Raw genomic sequence first — 19,128 nt, 5'->3', positions numbered from 1 at the left:
ATGGGTCTATCTCGATTATTTTTGCCTGTTACAAACATATGCACAAAGACATAATACCCTGTACCACACTGTGGTGAAGGGTATAAAAAGGGGGTTATATGGGGACTACGCCAAAAAGGGTGCGAATATTAATCATTTTAGTAGGGAGATTTGTTACCATATACGACTACAAAATACCAAATTGCAGCGAATTCGGTTAAAAAACGCGCTCAAGAACCGAAAATATCCAAAATTGGGGGTACCCTTATATGGGGCTACCCGAAAAAATTGACCTATATTCATAATTATTAAGAACTCAAAATACTAAATTACAGCCAATTTCGTGGAAAAATACGACCAAAACCCTCAAAATACTGAAAATTAGGAGGTTCTGTTATATGGGGGCTACCAGAAAAAATGAACTTATACTTATAATTTTTTGTGGAGACATTTAATACCCAATATGAACCCAATCTACCAAATTTCAGCGAATTCGGCTGAAAACCGCGCTCAAGAACCGCAAAATACGGAAAATTGGGGGTAACCTTATATGGGAGCTATGCCTAAACGTGGACCCATCTTCGAACTTGACCTGCCTGCAGACAAAAGACAATCCTATGCAAAATTTCAGCACCCTATCTCAATTCCTTCAGAAGATAGCGTGATTACAACAGGCGGACGGACAGCCATGGCTATATCGTCTTAGAATTTTGCCCTGATCAAGAATATATATAATGTATAGGGTCGGAAATGAATATTGCGATGAGTTACAAACGGAATGACAAAATTAATATACCCTCCATACTATGGTGGAGGGTATAAAAATATGGTATTATTTACACATAATTTCTAGAATAGTTCATATTCATTAGAGCTTTACATCTATGTGCTAACGAATACTAGTTTAGATTTAACTTCAATCCCTTTTACATATTAGTTGATTGTGATCTATCCTAATTATTTGTAGTTGGCAACGATATTATTGTTTTTCTCAGCCGGAAAGTATGCTACATTTTATTAAAATTGTTATGGTTAATGTGTGTTTTGCGTTGCCACATTAGTTAACGATCAACTAATTTTTGGAGAACGTACCCTGTTTCAAAAATAATTATTTATAAATTCTGTGCTTACTTGTATCGAATTATAACGAGATGCATTACATTAAACAATTTCACAGATATTAAAAGGATCATGGGCTAGAACAAAGATTATTCCTACTATAATAATGTACTAAGTACCAACATCAAATACTTTAACTATAGAAAATATCTAATTGTGATAAAAATTGTTACCAGCAACAAAAACAAAATTACAATTACTCAAAATTATATAATCTAAACAGTTTGGATAATGTCCCCTAGTTCTTTAAAATCGCATAAGTAATATTAATGTTTATTTTTTCCGAAGTTTTACAATAGTACGAGCCAAAATAAACCAAATGAAATGTAAAGTTTAGTTTATTTATTAGATTTTCTTATAAAGAAAAAATACAAATTTCCATACAAAATTTCAAATCTTATGATAAGTTTAGGGTAAGGTATACCTTTTCACGAATTTGCCCGTTTCAATCTTTGAAGAACTCATAATGATATTGTTGTTGTTGTTGTGGTACGCCAAAAAGTTTTAGATGGATGAATGTTTTGCAGGGATGGCACAGCAACCTTCAATGCTCAAGATGATGTAAATGTTGACGAACAGCGATATAACAATGCCAAAATATATGGCGTAATGCAAATACGTATATAAATAACCATAAAGTAAAGAAATCGTCAAAATGTTGTGCATGCCATTCGAAAAAAGTTTTTAATGTACATTTCATGGTAAAGGGAATGTTTTTTTTTTGCAAAACTAAAACTTTTTTAGATTTTTTAAGTAAGTTTTTTATTCCATTTTTTTTTTTTTTTTTTTTGAAGAGAACTAAATTGAGTTATAAATAAAATGATTACATGGGGTTATAAATGTTGTTATATAAAAAATATACTTTGCAAAACAGCTGATTTGTTTCTTTTGTTAAAAAATAATAATAAAAATAAAAAACGAAAAACATTTCGAGAAAATATAAAAAAAGACAACTTGGCAGCGGTGGGATTCGAACCCACGCCTCCGAAGAGACTGGTGCCTTAAACCAGCGCCTTAGACCGCTCGGCCACGCTACCGTTATGCGAGTAGGGTTGCCAAATTGGAAATATAAATAAATGGTGAGAGAATTGTTCTGAATGCATGAAAAAAAAAATATTTTTAAAATAAAGCAATGATCATTCTTTTGCTAATAAATTCATTATATGTGGGATATAGCAATTTATAGGGATGACAAAGAATATATTTTTATATTTTTCATTGAAACAAACACTTTGTTTAGGAACACATATTTCGCAATATTTTCTGAACATTTTCATATACAACCAGTAAGGAAAGTAGTAAAGTCGGACGGGGCCGACTATATGATACCCTTCACCACTATGGGTATATTAAACAAGACTATTAAAAATTGATGAAATAAAATATGTGATATTTATCTAAATATGAATCTACCTAGATCTATCCATAAAGTATGTAAATCGACTTCAAACAATCCGTTGGGCTATGTCTGTACTTCTAGAAAACGCAACTACGTAATTCTATGTTCAAATTTTTAAGTTGTGCAAACTTTGATGTCAATCTGACTAACATGAGGAGTTTGATGCCCAATTTACTTGAAATCGGGCGAAAATATGTATGGAAGCTCTATTCAAATATTAAGCGATTTCAAACAAACTTATCATAGGTTAGGTTATACTAATTTCAGAACATTGTGTTCCTATCAGCTTATTGGATCCTTGCTGCGTCAATTACTTATAATCAATCTATAATAAAAGAGAGCTATATCTAAATCTGGACCGATTTTCAGTACGTTATGCCAAATTTCGTGCAAATCGAAAGATATATAGAGACTTTGGTGAATCATTTACATGAAATCGGACGAAACTATATATGGGAGCTATATAGAAATCTGGACTGATTTGCTCGAAACTTGGCAGACATCTTTCTAGGCTCAATTCAGTACGTTATGCCAAATTTCGTGCAAATCGAAAGATATATAGGGACTTTGGTGCACCATTTACATGAAATCGGACGAAACTATACATCGAGCTATATCTAAATCTAGACCGATTTTCTCGAAACTTGGCAGACATCATTCTAGGCTCAATTCAATACGTTATGCCAAATTTCGTGCAAATCGAAAGATATATAGGGACTTTGGTGCACTATTTACATGAAATCGGACGAAACTATGTATGGGAGCTATATCTAAATCTTGACCGATTTTCACGAAACTTGGCAGACATCATTCTAGACTCAATTCAGTATGTTATGCCAAATTTCGTGCAAATCGAAAGATATATAGCGACTTTGGTGCACCATTTACATGAAATCGGACGAAACTATATATGGGAGCTATATAGAAATCTGGACCGATTTTCTCGAAACTTGGCAGACATCTTTCTAGGCTCAATTCAGTACGTTATGCCAAATTTCGTGCAAATCGAAAGATATATAGCGACTTTGGTGCACCATTTACTTGAAATCGGACGAAACTATATATGGGAGCTATATCTAAATCTGGACCGATTTTCACGAAACTTGGCACACATCATTCTATACCTAAATGATTAGGCTGTACCAAATTTCGTGCAAATCCAAAGATATATAAGGACCGTTTACATTAAATCGGTTAAATATATATATGGGAGCTATATCTAAATCTGAACCGATTTTTCCCAATTTCAATAGGGTTCGTCCTTGGGCCAAGTAAGTAACCTGTGCCAAATTTCATTCAAATCGGATCATAAATGCGACCTGTACTTTGTTTACAATTTAACATCTACAGACGGACGGACGGACGGACAGACGGACGGACGGACGGACATGCATAAATCGACTCAGAAAGTGATTCTATGCATATTCTCAAAAGGAACCATGTGTCTATCTCGTTTCCTTTTGCCTGTTACAAACATATGCACAAAGACATAATACCCTGTACCACAGAGTGGTGAAGGGTATAAAAACCATTCTTATGAATTGTTTGTAGTAACTCCCTCCATCATACACATTTCTACGAGGGCTATGTTAAAACATATATCTTTAGTGAAAATGGCCTCAAAATATATTTCTCACACCCGCCTTAAGAACTCAATAAAATGCCGAATTGGAGCCACTTCGGTTGAAAAATGCGTCATCTCAAAACATGGGCCTATGTTGACAAATTGTTTATTCATTAGGAACTCGGAATACGAAAAAAACCGCCACTTTATTTGAAAATGCTGTGTGAACATAACATAATATAAAAATCACAACCCATTGTTTGTGAAATGCGGCTAAAACCTCTGGAATGTGAAAAATTATCCTGGACTTTTATATTAGTAGATACTAAATAAAAACATGGACCTACACATTCGCTCCATATTTCGTACAGTCCCATACAAGTATAGTCCCATACAAGTTAACTGGTAACCTTTCAAGTTCGACCTGGCCCTCCAAAATAGAATGGAGGGCATATTAAGTTTTTATACCCCACGCAACTATGTTGTCAGGGTATTATAGCGTTGTGCAGCCCCAAAAGTTTGTAACGCCGCGAAATATTGGTCCTAGACCCACCTTTAAGTATACCGATAGTCATATCTCGACTAGCTGAGTCGATCTAAACATGTGTGTCCGTCCGTCTGTCCATTATAATTTGTAAACACGATGCTGGCCACAGTTATGGACCAATCTTCACGAAATTTTGCATGTAGGATGGGTTCTGGCCAATGAAGACCCCCTATTGTTTTTGAAAAAGATCGATTAATATTTAGGGGATGAAAAGGACCAAAAACTTTATTTTTGTCGGTTTTTCTGGTCGCTCCCGAGGCCGCAATTATGGCCCAAACACCACGAATTGCATGGAGAAGGGGATCGGACCAAAGAATAAGCATGCCTGTTTTCATAAAGATCGGTCAATATTTAGCCGGTCAAATGGACCCTGACTTTTGTGGGAAAAATTACAAAATCTTTATTCTGGGGCATATATACTTGCTCCTGAAGGACATATACCCGAGAAGTTGATATATCTAAGAGGAGTTGTTGACCTTCAAATTTATACCAATTATATGGCTGTATGTACTCTGATATGGGAGTTATCCGTAATTAGGTAAAGGTAACTATGTGCCTAGTATTACTATTAGACCATTAGAGGACGGAAATGTCGCGCTGATCGCTTTGAAATTGTACATGAAGTTCCGATTATGGCCAAGGACGACGTCTATAGTTTTCGGTGAAGTTGAGATTTCATTCAGGGGGTGCAATGAACAGAAAACTTTAATTTTGTCAGATTTTCTAGTTGTTCTAGTGGCAATTATTATAGCAAAACATCACATATTTTACAAGGTGAAGGGGATCTAACCAAAAACTTAGAGCGGTTGTTTAGATGATGATCGGTAATATTCCGAGGGTCAAATTAACAAAAACCTAAAGTGACCAATTTTTTATTTTATGGCGTAAAAATTGCAAATATCACAAAATATTGCCCAGGCTCAGAATATAGAACCGCAGAAAGTTTGCTTTTCGTGGTAGTTGTGTAGGGTATCATATGGTCGGCCGGTCCGACTATACTGCTCCGCTCACTGGTTTTTATTTAAAACTCGTCAAAACAATCATTCCGACCCTATGAAGTATATTCTTGATCATCTTCTAAACGATATGAGATTTGCATGTCTTTTGTCTGCAGGTAGGTCAAGTTCGAAGATGGGCTATATCGACCCACGTTTAGGCATATCCCACATATAAGGGTACCCTCAAATTTTCGATATTTTGAGATTCTTGAACGTACTTTTCAACATAATTTGGTACATTGGGTTCCTATTGGGTACCAAATCTCCCCACCAAAAATTATAAATATAGGTCAAATTTTTCTGGTAGCCCCCATATAACGGTATCTCCCACATTTTTTGAGTTTTTTAAGCGAGTTTTACGACGACTTCGCTGTAATTCGGCAACTTTTTGAGTTTTTTTAAGCGAGTTTTACGACGAATTCGCTATAATTCGGCACATTAAATTCTCCATGGCTACCAACTTTCTCCACTAAAAATAATCAGTATCGTTCCATTTTCCCCCAAAAATGTCGGTATTTTGGCACTTTGTGTTGTTATTGGGTAGCAAATGTCCCCACAAAAAATTATAAATATAGGTCCACTTTATCATGTAGTCCCTATATAAAGGTACCCTCAAATTTTCGGTATTTTGGGGGTTTTAAGCGTATTTTTCGTCTGAATTTGCTGTAATATAGTACATTGTGTTCTTATTGGTACCCAATTTCTCCACTAAAAATTATAAATATAGGTCCACTTTTTTTATAGCCCCCATATATCGATACCCTTATAATTTCGATAATTTTTTGGGTTTTGAGTGCGCTTTTCAAGCGAATTCGCTTTTATTCGGTACATTCTGTTCTTATTAGGTGCCAAATCCCCATACTAAAAATTATCAATATACGTCCACATTTTCGGGTAGCTCCCCCAAAATGTCGGCAATTAAGGGATTGGAAATTGGGATTATCAGTTGATACTAAAGCTCCTTACTAAAAGTTGTAAATATCGGTTCACTCTTTGAGGTAGCCCCCACATAACGGTACCCCAAAAATATCCGGATCTTGAAGAATTTTGGACAAGTTTTTCGATCGAATTAGCGGTAACATGGTATGTTGGGTTCTAATTAGGTGCCGAATCTTCCTGCCAAAAACTAATAATATTGGCCGAATTTTTTAAGCATTTTTCAACGTAAAATTTAGGCGTGTCTGTCTGTTGTAATCACTCCAGCCTCTAAACGTATTGAGATACATTACCAAAATTTTGCGTAAAGTTCTCTTTTGTCTGCAGGGCAATATTGGTCGACGTTTAGGCATAGCCACATTTAAGGTAACTAATTTGGGATTTTGGGTTAAAATTGGTGCCAAATTTTTTATGCCAAAAACTTTCAATATTAGTCGAATTTTTAACGTAGCTCCCATAAAACGGTACCCCAAAAATTTCGGTATTTTGGAGAGTTTGTTTGGTTTTAAAAAAACTATCAATATTGGTCAAATTTTTTGGGTAGGCCCCTTTTGACAGATTTCCCATGTAACCCTTCTTTTTGTATTAAAATAGCGTCCATATACAAAACTAAAATATTAGGTTCGAAATGATCGGTAACTCCTACACGATGTAATCAACATTGGTCCCACTTTAGGTATAGCCTCATATAACTTTGCTCATTAGGTATAGCCTCATATAACTTTGCTCTCTAATAATCCGTATTTTGAGGATTTTATACACACGTTCCACATTACCATGTGTTATCAATATCGAACCACCTTTAGGGCCTTTGAGATTTTAGAAAAAAAAAAACGAATTGCAGAAATTTGTATTTGGCGTACATTACAGCTTACAATAATCGATTGGTAGAGTTGTAGGCATAGGTCCACTTTTTTGTTTGTTCCGTATATTTTCATTTCAAGTAATTGTCGGTATACCTATGGTGGAAGTTTTCAAAAACTCAGCTCGGTCGAACTTAACGCCTTTTGTACTTAGTTTTTATTGAATTTCCCAAATCTGCTAATTCGATCAACCTTGAAGTCCGTCACATTGAGTGCCATTTCCTCGAAATTCTTTCAAGAAATTAAATTCAAAATTTCAAATAATTCACATTCTTGTCATATATTCTTCTTTACTTTCCATTTTATGGTAGATCACGTTTTTGGGAAACTTGACTACTTTAAAAAAAAGAAACTTTGAACAAATGACAATTATATAATTTGCCAAAATAGCCAGTGTCCTTTTTCGAAAAAAATAAAACGTCCACAATTTCAACAATTGTTTCGAGGACTTTTGTTCTCCAGCACAAAATTTATAATGAACTTTTGTCAAAAAAGAAAAAAAAAACAAGAACTCTGTAAAGCGAAATGAAACTTTTTTCGAAATACTTTACATTGTTTTTGCCACCTTTTATGGTGAAATCTCACGTATGAATGTCCTTTTTCATTGAAAAGTTTTTCTTTTCTCTCTTTCCACATTTCTCCATTTCTATGTAACCAATTTTTCATGTCGTTTTAGTTTATTTTCTGACATATACTTCGCTGCACTGCAGTACTGTAGGTAAGGTGAAACGTGATGAGAAAAAATTAAAAAAATAGATGTGCGTCCCCCCTGTTATGGTTGGGTGGCGGATTTTGGAATTTCATGTTACCTTCCACGTAACAAGCAAACGGGCAAAAGGATAATCCACTTAAAAGGTATAGTTGAGTGCATGAAATTAATTAACAAGGAAATAAAAGGACTATCACATAATTTTCTACTTTGTTTTGATGAAAACACACACACACATATTTTTTGGGGGAATTGAATTATGAAGTGAAATTTTAGTGTCTTTTGTAGGGGTGTGTGTGAGAAAAATAAAATTAAATTTTTTGAGATAATGAGGTGACGGAAAATATAATTATGTGAAATTAGACTGTTAAGGGAACCCTTTGTGCCTTGGGGTTTTTTAATTGCTAATAAAATTATTACAAAATATTCTTTTTTATGGAAACCATAAGCTAAGCTGTAAAGACGTGTGGTCCCGACCATGTAATAATTTGCGCAACTACCACTGGACCTTAAGTTTCTGAAGAGCCAATTCCCAAGTCTGGGCATAATTTCGCCTAATTGAAATTGGACTTTGGCAAATGCGGGGCATGAGTTTATATATAGGACAGTTACAAATACCAAAAGGTATAACTATACCGACAATTGTACCAAGCAATATTTTTCTTAAAATTCCAACACCCCGAAACCTGGAACGATATTGACAACGAATGTGTATAAAATCCTAAAAATATTGCACGCTCATAGCATGGTGAAGAAAATACCGAACATTTGTAGTTATCATTATATGAGAGAATATGCCAATTTGAAGACCGATATAGCCCAACCCAACAAATGCCTTTCCGCAACCTATGCTAAATTTCATTTCATTCGGGTAGATTTGAAGTCGTTTGCGCACAATGGACTACTTTATGTAAATCAATTTATAGCAAATTTTACAGTGCGGCATACCGAATAGCGTGTATTTGGTATGCCTCTCTGTTCAAAATTTAATCTCAATCAGACTGAATCTGCACCAATTAAAAAAAGGGCGCAAAACGTTGTTCTAGTCTAAATTTCATACCTTGTGCAAAATTTCGTATCAAGCGAAAAAACATTACGAGTTTGGAGCGCCTCGGACGAAAATATATATATGTGGGAGCTATATCAAAATCTGAACCGATTTTTACGAAACTTAACACACATCATTCTAGACTTAATTCAGTTCGCTATACCAAATTCCGTGTAAATCGAAAGATATATAGGGACTTTGGTACACCATTTACATTAAATTGGACGAAAATATATATGGGAGCTACATTTAAATCTGAACCGATTTTTCTCAATTTCAATAGGGTTGGTCCCTGGCACAAATAAATGAGCTGTGCAAAATTTCATTCAATTCGGATTATAAATTGTTTACAATTTAAAATGGACAGACATGCAGACAGACAGATATGCATAAATCGACTCAGAATGGCACCATGTATCTAACTGGTTTCCTTTTGCCAGTTACAAACATATGCACAAAGACATAATACCCTGTACCACAGTATGGTGAAGGGTATAAAAAGGGGGTTATATGGGAACTACTCCCAAAAGTGGGCAAATATTAATCATTTTTGGGAGGGAGATTTGATACCAAATACGTCCAAATTACAGCGAACACGATCGAAAATCTTCTTGAAAATCATAATTTTTAGTGGAGTAATTTGGTACCCAATGAGAATTCTGTTGAAAAAAACGCTCAAGAATCTCAAAATACCGTATGGGCTATGCCTCAACGTTGACAGATATAGCCCATCTTCGAACTTGACCAGCTCTAACTCAATTCGTTTAGAGCTGGAGTGATTATACAGACAGACTTAAATCGTCATTGAATTATCTGCTGATCAAGAATCTATATACTTTTAAGGGTCAGAAATAAACGGAGAAACAAACTTAATATACCCTCCATACTACTTTGGAGGGTATACCCGATTATTGATCGTCGGTTCACAAATAGACAAAGAACACAAATTTAATTAACCCAATTTAATGTCAATGGTCCTTTAAAAATGCGCAGTCTGTTATGACTGCGTATGGGACCCCCCCCACCCCTTTCTCATTCGAATCTACTCTAATTCTAGAATGTCCCTACAAAATTTCATGTGAAAATCTCAAGAACTCTTGAAGATATAGCCGATTTATTGTGTCAGCATCAAGGGACGGCAAGAGTGATTCTCAAACTTTAAACGCATTTTTATCGAAGCGAATGGCGGGCACGTTAACTCACAAACTAAAAATCGGTTACAATTTTGACACGTTTCTCTGGGAGTGTATAGCTTTCGTATGAACTAGGATAAAGCCAATCGGTGAAGATCATCCTTATTTTTTAGTTTGTGGTCAAAAATAGGCGATTTTCGAAAAAAAAAATCAAAGTTCCGCCATTTTGCTAATTGTTGTGCGAAGTCAATAATCCGAGTTCATTCGAGAGCCAGACAAGTACTCTTTCTAATACCGTTTGAGTTTTCGGATTCCGATGTTCCAGTGAGGAGTTATAATGCCCGCCATCAAAAATAAGGAATTTTCTTTGATTACAAAAAACAACAACAAAACAACAACAACAACAAATTTTTGTAAATCAATTTTCTTCCTTTTTAGATCTTCAAATATATATGTGCGAAGTTACAAACCTTAACAAGCATTGGTATTCATTTGGCAGCCCATTTAAAATCTTAAAAATAAAAAATCGAGAATGGGGGGAGGGCGTCCCTTAATTCAAACCTACACTTATTCAAGAATGTCCCTTTAAATTATCCATTGAAAATCTCTACAACTCTTAAAGCTATAGCCGATTTATTGTGTTTGCATAAAGTTACGACCAGAGTGATTCTTAAACTTTATGTTAACTGAGTTCTTTCAATAAAGTAAAGTTATGTTAGACAATTTATTTTATCTCCATCGATTCTAGCAATTTCGGTTTTTTTTCTAATTATCATTTTATTTTGAGTAAATGCATTGCAAATTTTTAGTTTCCTTTTCTATAAATGACACCTAAATAAATTAGAACCAAAAACACCTTAAATATCCGAAGATTTATAATCTTAAATAATAAATTTATCTCTGCTAGATACTCAATATTCAATATGATCTGGTCTTAAATATATACTAAAAATAAAATAATTAAAAAAAAAATAAACAAAAAATAAATTGAAAAAATAAAAAAAAAACCTACTTGGCAGCGGTGGGATTCGAACCCACGCCTCCGAAGAGACTGGTGCCTTAAACCAGCGCCTTAGACCGCTCGGCCACGCTACCCATGACCACGGCATTGCCAAATGTGCCATACAACCCCAACAGCACACATCCAACAGAAACGAATGCCAATAAATGGCTAACAAGCTTTGCAGTTGTGTTTATTTATGTATGGATGTACTCAACAACACAAATCGTTAGAAAGGTTCATTATCGGCAGTGGGGTTCCATAGTGTAGCGGTTATCACGTCTGCTTTACACGCAGAAGGTCTCCAGTTCGATCCTGGATGGAACCATTTTTGTAAAACTCGTACGGTCTAATTTTGCTTAATGTTATGATGGATGAAATTTGTTCGTGTAAAAACTGTGGAATTTTGAAATTCAATTCCATGCAATAGAGTGGTTATAAGGGAATGAATAAAATGTGGTTTGGCTGAATAATAGAGTGATTTCGTTGGTAATGAATACGCCATCATACACAGCAGTTATATTTGTTTGTCTGAATCACAAGTTGGAAAATATCAATCAAATGAAAATGATTGAGATGATATGTTCGACCTAGTAGGGACCGATCTTAAAGTATATTTGGGCAAGGATTGCTACTTCGACTGAGAACAAGTAAAAATGTCACTGTGTTCCACATTATGGACCATAGCCTATATTATGGATCACATTTTAAACACAAAAATCAATCGTGATTTTTAAATGGCTGCTATGCTATTTTAAATTGCTGTCACGAGAAAAATAAGTTTGAGATGTCCTGGCAGGCTCACGGGTTGGAGAATGTGGCTAGGGCCTTGAACATACAAATTCCTCAAAATATGTGCAACAAATTGGATTGTACTATTAAATGGGGGCTATACCAAAACTTGGACAGATATTTATAATTTTTTTAGAAAGATTTTAAACTTCTTATGGTGGAGGGTATACAAATATATATAGAGAATTGGAGCTATTCAATTCTTGTACCAATATTCAATTCAAATGTAAAGTGGATGCAACAATTATTTATAAAAAACAGAAAAATTCATTGTAATCACGTCTGCTTTACACGACATAGGTACTATGTGGAACCGGTTTATGTTCTTAAATGTAAAGTATATATTTCCCACTTTCAATCTCCCTTTCCGAAGTAACTGAGATAACTGCTGTACTGATTTCTGATAATAGTAATTATTTTTATAACCCTTTAAATTAATGTTAAAAATTACAAAATAATTATGCAAAAATACATGGTTCCATAGTGTAGCGGTTATCACGTCTGCTTTACACGCAGAAGGTCTCCAGTTCGATCCTGGATGGAACCAGGTTGACATCTTTTGCTTTGGTGGGTACTTAAAAGAATTAACCTTTTACCCTCATATTTTGCATTTTTAGAAGCTTATATCGAAGTTTAATAAAGTAATTTTGAATGGCGCCCAACTGAAAACTATGAGAAATATAAAAAAGTGTTGCCATGTGGTTCCATAGTGTACGGTTCATACGGATTTTTGTATGTTGCAGCAAAGTTGCCATGTGGTTCCATAGTGTAGCGGTTATCACGTCTGCTTTACACGCAGAAGGTCTCCAGTTCGATCCTGGATGGAACCAGTTGAGTTTCTTTTTATGATTTATACAAAACGTGATACTCAGTCTATGTTATTTATATTTGTTCTAGCTTGGACTTAATAATTCTGAAATTTGAAGTATTTTCAATGGAGACCGTACAATTTGTATTGTACTCTCCTCAATTGGGAGCTAATGTAAGGGTTCCGCATAAACATTGAACCTCTTCCGATCATGGCTTAGGTGGCAGCTTCCATTGTGAAAATGGTAATTGATTAATAATATCATTGGGGAAGATTTGGTTGCTGGTCACAGAATTCTTTATCTGCTAACAAATATCGAATAAGGATTTTGCACAAGAAAAAATAATAGGGAGGACCACAAACCTTTTACAATGTAAATTAGCTGACCTGATAGAATATACCTCGAAAATTAAACATAGCCTGCGAAATTTCGATATTTTGAATTAAATTCTAAATTCAAGTACCTTGAAAAGTTGAATAAATATTTCACATCGGTCTGATTGCCAGTAAAATCTTAGATTGAAACCCTCTGTTCGAACTGTAATTTTGCATACCGATTTGTGTATGTTGCAGCAAAGTTGCCCTGTGGTTCCATAGTGTAGCGGTTATCACGTCTGCTTTACACGCAGAAGGTCTCCAGTTCGATCCTGGATGGAACCAGGTTTAATTTTTTTGTGTTACCCACAATAATAAAAGGTACGGATTTAGGTTATTATACTGCTTTGTCATAATTGTAATTACCATTGAAAACTGCTTCTTTTTTGTAATACCATGCTCATATTGTATAAAAATTGTATTTCAAGTTTAAGCTTGAATTTTGCATAGTGGCCAAGATTTTATGATTAATATGAATACCTATATTATTCATAAAAATCTTGGCCACTACTATGGCTTCATGGTTCCATAGTGTAGCGGTTATCACGTCTGCTTTACACGCAGAAGGTCTCCAGTTCGATCCTGGATGGAACCAGTTGTAGATTTTTACTTTGTCCTTAAGGATACAAAATAACAAATTTAAGTTGGAGGATTCGCTTGATAAATGCCCTACCTATCGTTATATGATGCCCATGCTAAGAGGGGGGGGTATTTGGTATTCCTACCAAAAAAATGAAAAAAAAACCAAAAATATTTAATAACATTTCCTTAAAGGTGGCACAAATATTGGTAATTTTTGTAGGAAGATTTGCTACCCAATGATAATCCAAAATACCAAATTACAAACGCTTGGCTTGAAGTAATCATTTCCGATCCTTTAATATATATATATTCTTAATCAGCGTAAAATTCTATGACGATTCACATGTCTGTCTATATTCTCAAATTTGGCATAGATCTGTCTTTTGTCTACCGATAGATCAATTTCGAATGCGGGCTTTAAGGATTTTGGACAATTTTTAATCAAAATCTACAAATTATGAAATTCTAAGATTATTTAGCCAATTTAGTCATCTGTTGTAATCAATTTACCTTCGGAAGATATCGAGATAAAAGAAAGTCAGGTTCGAGGATGAACTATGTCGGCCTGCATTTAGGCTTATCGATCGGTATTTTTATACCCTTCATCACACTGTGGTACAGGGTATTATGTCTTTGTGCGTATGTTTGTAACAGGCAAAAGGAAACGAGATAGACAAATGGTTCCTTTTGAGAATATGCATAGAATCACTTTCTAAGTCGATTTATGCATGTCCGTCCGTCCGCCTGTCCGTCTGTCTGTCCATGTTAAATTGTAAACAAAGTACAGATCGCATTTATGATCCGAATTGGATGAAGTTTGTCACATGTCACTTATTTGGCCCAAGGACGAACCCTATTGAAGTTGGGAAAAATTGGTTGAGATTTAGATATAGCTCCCATACATAGTTTCGTCCGGTTTAATGTAAACGGTCCCTATATGTCCTTCGATTTGCATGAAATTTGGCACAGCGTACTTAATTAGGTCTAGAATTATGTGTTTTGAGTTTCCGGAAAATCGGTCCAGATTTAGATATAGCTCCCATATATATTTTCGTCCGATTTAAGGTAAATGGTGTACCAAAGGTCCTATATATCTTTCGATTTGCATGAAATTTGGCGCAGCGTACTGAATTAGGTCTCGAATAATGTGTGTTAAGTTTACTGAAAATCAATCCAGATTGAGATATCGCTCCCATATATATATATTCGTCCGATTTTATGCAAATTATGTACCAAAGTCCCTATAATCTTTCGATTTGCACGAAATTTGGCATAGTGTACTGAATTAGGTCAGTAATGATGTGTGATAAGTTTCCTGAAATCGGTTCAGATTTAGATATAGCTCCCATATATATTTTCGTCCGATTTAATGTAAATGGTGTACCAAAAGTCCTATATATCTTTCGATTTGCACGAAATGTGGCATAGTGCACTGAATTAGGTCTTAAATGATGTGTGTTAAGTTCCCTGAACATCGGTCAAGATTTAGCTATAGCTCCCATATTTATTTTCATCCGATTTTACACAACATTGACACAAAATTTTGCACAACGTTTTGAAGTTAGTATAGCCTAGAAATTAAATATAAATTCTGCACCGAATTCCCATTTGTGGGTCCGATTGGCACAACATTTTGCACAACGTCCGGAAAATAATATAACATAAAGTGTGACAAGTTTTGTTGAAATCGGTTCAAATTAAGATATAGCTCCTAGAAATAGTTTTGTCAGATTTTAAGTAAAAGGTACACAAAAGACCCATAGTTAGGCCGTTTGCTACAAAATGAACTGAAATTAATAATGCCTAACGTTTGCCAAGTTTTGTAAGAATCTCTTCCAATTATATAGATATAGCTCCCACGTATAGTTTCGTCTGATTTTAGTTAGATGGTACACCAAAGACCAACATTAGGTCGATTGACACACAATTTTGCACAACGTACTGAAGTTAATATAACCTAGCATATGCAAGTTGTTGTTGAAATCAGTTAAAATTTGGATAGAGCTACCATATATATTTTCTCCCGATTTTAAGATGTCTGTTAGGATTCATCTGTTAAATATACCCAAAGTGGTGAAGGGTATCATATAGTCGGCCCCGTCCGACTTTACTACTTTCCTTACTGGTTAATATTTAGCGTGAAGGAAGCTATTGTGATACAAAATGAAAATTTTAGGTTTGAAATTGAGTTATATCCGTAAATCGACTAAACTTCGAACATTTTTTGTCCTGCTTGGCTGTTGAGCACGTCTTAGCAATCTATTTGGCTGTAATTAGTAATTATTAAAGAGCAATCCCCCAAATAAATAACTTTGACAAAAAACAAGGGGACACTCCATATTTTAAGCTGCATTTTTCTCAACATTTGAGATAGGAAAAAAGTGATTTTTATAAGGACAATGTATTTAATTCAAGTGTATCCTGGGTGTAAAATATCAAGAAAATAAGGTCTCCCAGTGCCACAATAGTTCATCACTACTCCCTCCTTGTTAGAGCATTCAAAATGATTCGAACATTGGTTTCAAAAATGGCCCCATCCGGAATTGAACCGGAGTCCTTCTGCTTGATGGCAGACGTGATAACCACTACACCATGGAACCGATTTGCATTGATTTCTTGTCAATTTTCTGAAATTTGCCACTTTCACTAAAATCTTCTTTATAATTCAAGCAGATGTAATATCATCTGCCGCCGTTGCCTCGTACGAAAATACGAAATCTTAAATAGATTCTACTATAAAAACAACCAACTAATTATAGTTGCTGTTTTCTTCTACTTAATAGATCATTGAAATTTCAATTAAAATCATTCGACATGCTATAGATTTCATTATATTTATGTACCTCAAGTATCTGGCCATTCAGTCTGTCCGTCAGTGTTTCATTCATCTATCTATCCGTCCATCCATCTCAGTGCTTTGGTATAGATGCCATACGATACTCGCTCGCGTCAGCATCAAATGTTAAATGTCACGCAGTGAGTGATATAAATAAGAGATGTGCGCGACGCTAGTATTGTTTTTCACAACATCACATTGTGTGTAATTAGATAGAGTGCAAAGTGATCTAAGTCAAATGAAATATAAGATGAAATTCTGGTATTTAAAATCGTTTAGAATAAAAATATAGATATCATTGCTATTGTATTGCAAACTACTCGTATACGAGAAATAAAAAAGGGATTTGAATAAAACATCCATAAAGCATAAATGCCACAAAAGGACTCATATGTGAATCTGAGATATAACAGACTGGACCAATATTTTTACACACTCCTCCATGGGAAACATTACAAATTGTGTGGATTCATATATTTTCCCTTTATCAATAATAACAAGTGAACAAGTGAAAAAGCGTTAAGTTCGGCCGGGCCGAACTTTAGATACCCTCCACCATAGATATACTGACAGTTACTAGAAATGAAAATAAAGGGAACATACCAAAAAGTGTACCTATACCGACATTTCTAAAAACGGATTATGAAAACCATAATGTTAACCATAATACAAATTTCAGAATTTTCTAATGGATAATTATACCCTCAGCCTAATGGCTAATGAGGGTGTATACACTTTAACACGGTGAAAATGTGCCTTATCGAAATATTGGTTCTAGAAATTTAGATTTCATCCAAACTTTGCCCATCTTACTATTTCTTCCAAACTTAGTTCAAATTCGTAGATGGTTAATATCGGTCCACTCCCTCTGGAACCTCCATACAGGGGCTAGGTCTAAATGCGGATATAGTTCATTATCGAACCTTACTAATCTATTTTTTTATCTCGCTATCCTCCGCAGGTGAAATGATTACAACAGAGTCGTAGAACCAAACTCAAAACGCGGAACAAATCAGATAACTATTTTAATATAAACCAGTAAGGAAAGTAGTAAAGTCGGACGGGGCCGACTATATGATACCCTTCACCACTATTGGTATATTAAACGAATGCATCCTAACAGAAGGAACATTAATATGAAATTGGATGAACTAAAATATGTGATCTTTATCTAAATTTGTTACAGTGGGACAAAATTATGTAAAGCAAATATCAAAAATATCAGAATGTTCAATTTTGTACGTTGTGCAAAATTTCATGTCAATATTACAAATGGAATGAAAATAGATATGGAAGCTATACCCAAATATGAACTGATTTCAACGTAACTTGTCACAGGTTAATTTGTACTAATTTCAGCAAATTTTGTTCCTAATGGCCATATTTTTGGTCCTACTTAAAATCTGACGAACATATATATGAGAGCTATATCTAAATCGGAACCGATTTTCAAGAAATTTTACACATATCATTCTAGACTCAATTTATTACGCTATGCCAAATTTCATGGAAATTGAAGGACATATAGGGATTTTGGCATACCATTTACCTAAAATCGGGCGAAACTATATTTGGGAGCTATATCTAAATCTGAACCGAACGAAACTTACCACACGTCATTCTAGACTTAATTCAGTACGCTTTGCCAAAATTCGTGCAAATCGAATAATTTTCAGGGACTTTGGTGCACCATTTACCTAAAATCGGGCGAAACTATATATGGGAGCTATATCTAAATCTGAACCGATTTTCAAGAAATTTTACACTCATCATTCTAGACTCAATCCAGTACGCTATGCCAAATTTCGTGCAAATCGAATGACATATAGGGACTTTGGTACAACATTTACATTAAATCGGGAGCTACACCTAAATTTGAACCGATTTTCTCAAATTTCAATAGGGTCCTTGGGTCAAATTAGTGACATGTGCCAAATTTCATCCAAATCGGATCATAAATGCGACCTGTACTTTGTTCACAAAAATACATGGACGGATAGACGGACATGCGTAAATCGGCTCAGAAAGTGATTCTATGCATATTCTCAAAATGAACCACGGGTCTAACTCGATTCCTTTTGCCTGTTACAAACATATGCACAAAGACATAATACCCTGTACCACAGTGTGGTGAAGGGTATAAAAATGGGATTATATGGGGACTACCCCAAAAAGGGGGCGAATATTAAAAATTTTTGGTAGGGAGATTTACTACCATATACGACTACAAAATACGAATTCGGTTGAAAAACGCGCTCAAGAACCCCAAAATACCGAAAATTAGGGGTACCCTTAAATGGGGGCTATCCGAAAAAATGGACCTATGTTTATAATTTTTTTGTGGAGAGATTTGGTACTTATTAAGAACTCATTTCGAAGAGTTATATTTCGATGAGGTACAAACGGAATGACAAAATTAATATACCCTCCATACTATGGT

General features: G+C 34.8%; 1 protein-coding gene and 7 non-coding genes across 8 annotated transcripts in view; 6 read left to right on the top strand and 2 right to left on the bottom strand.

The window, feature by feature from the left end:
• LOC133326434 (uncharacterized) overlaps positions 1–19,128 on the top strand; it is a gene marked incomplete at its 5' end in the record, with an annotated part of 63,799 nt that overhangs the window by 7,050 nt on the left and 37,621 nt on the right. The window lies entirely within an intron of this gene.
• Positions 2,054–2,135, bottom strand: Trnal-aag (transfer RNA leucine (anticodon AAG)). Its single transcript has one exon. It is a non-coding gene; the product is annotated as a tRNA-Leu (tRNA).
• On the bottom strand, positions 11,309–11,390 carry Trnal-aag (transfer RNA leucine (anticodon AAG)). The gene has a single exon. It is a non-coding gene; the product is annotated as a tRNA-Leu (tRNA).
• On the top strand, positions 11,551–11,623 carry Trnav-uac (transfer RNA valine (anticodon UAC)). The gene has a single exon. It is a non-coding gene; the product is annotated as a tRNA-Val (tRNA).
• Trnav-uac (transfer RNA valine (anticodon UAC)) lies at positions 12,562–12,634 on the top strand. Its single transcript has one exon. It is a non-coding gene; the product is annotated as a tRNA-Val (tRNA).
• On the top strand, positions 12,845–12,917 carry Trnav-uac (transfer RNA valine (anticodon UAC)). The gene has a single exon. It is a non-coding gene; the product is annotated as a tRNA-Val (tRNA).
• On the top strand, positions 13,483–13,555 carry Trnav-uac (transfer RNA valine (anticodon UAC)). Its single transcript has one exon. It is a non-coding gene; the product is annotated as a tRNA-Val (tRNA).
• Trnav-uac (transfer RNA valine (anticodon UAC)) lies at positions 13,793–13,865 on the top strand. Its single transcript has one exon. It is a non-coding gene; the product is annotated as a tRNA-Val (tRNA).

Source organism: Musca vetustissima, unplaced genomic scaffold, assembly GCF_032173495.1.
Source record: "Musca vetustissima isolate MV318-11 ecotype Yass unplaced genomic scaffold, APGP_CSIRO_Mvet_v1 utg1615, whole genome shotgun sequence".
NCBI classification, from domain to species: domain Eukaryota; kingdom Metazoa; phylum Arthropoda; class Insecta; order Diptera; family Muscidae; genus Musca; species Musca vetustissima.
This window is presented reverse-complemented; position numbering and strand designations above follow the sequence as displayed.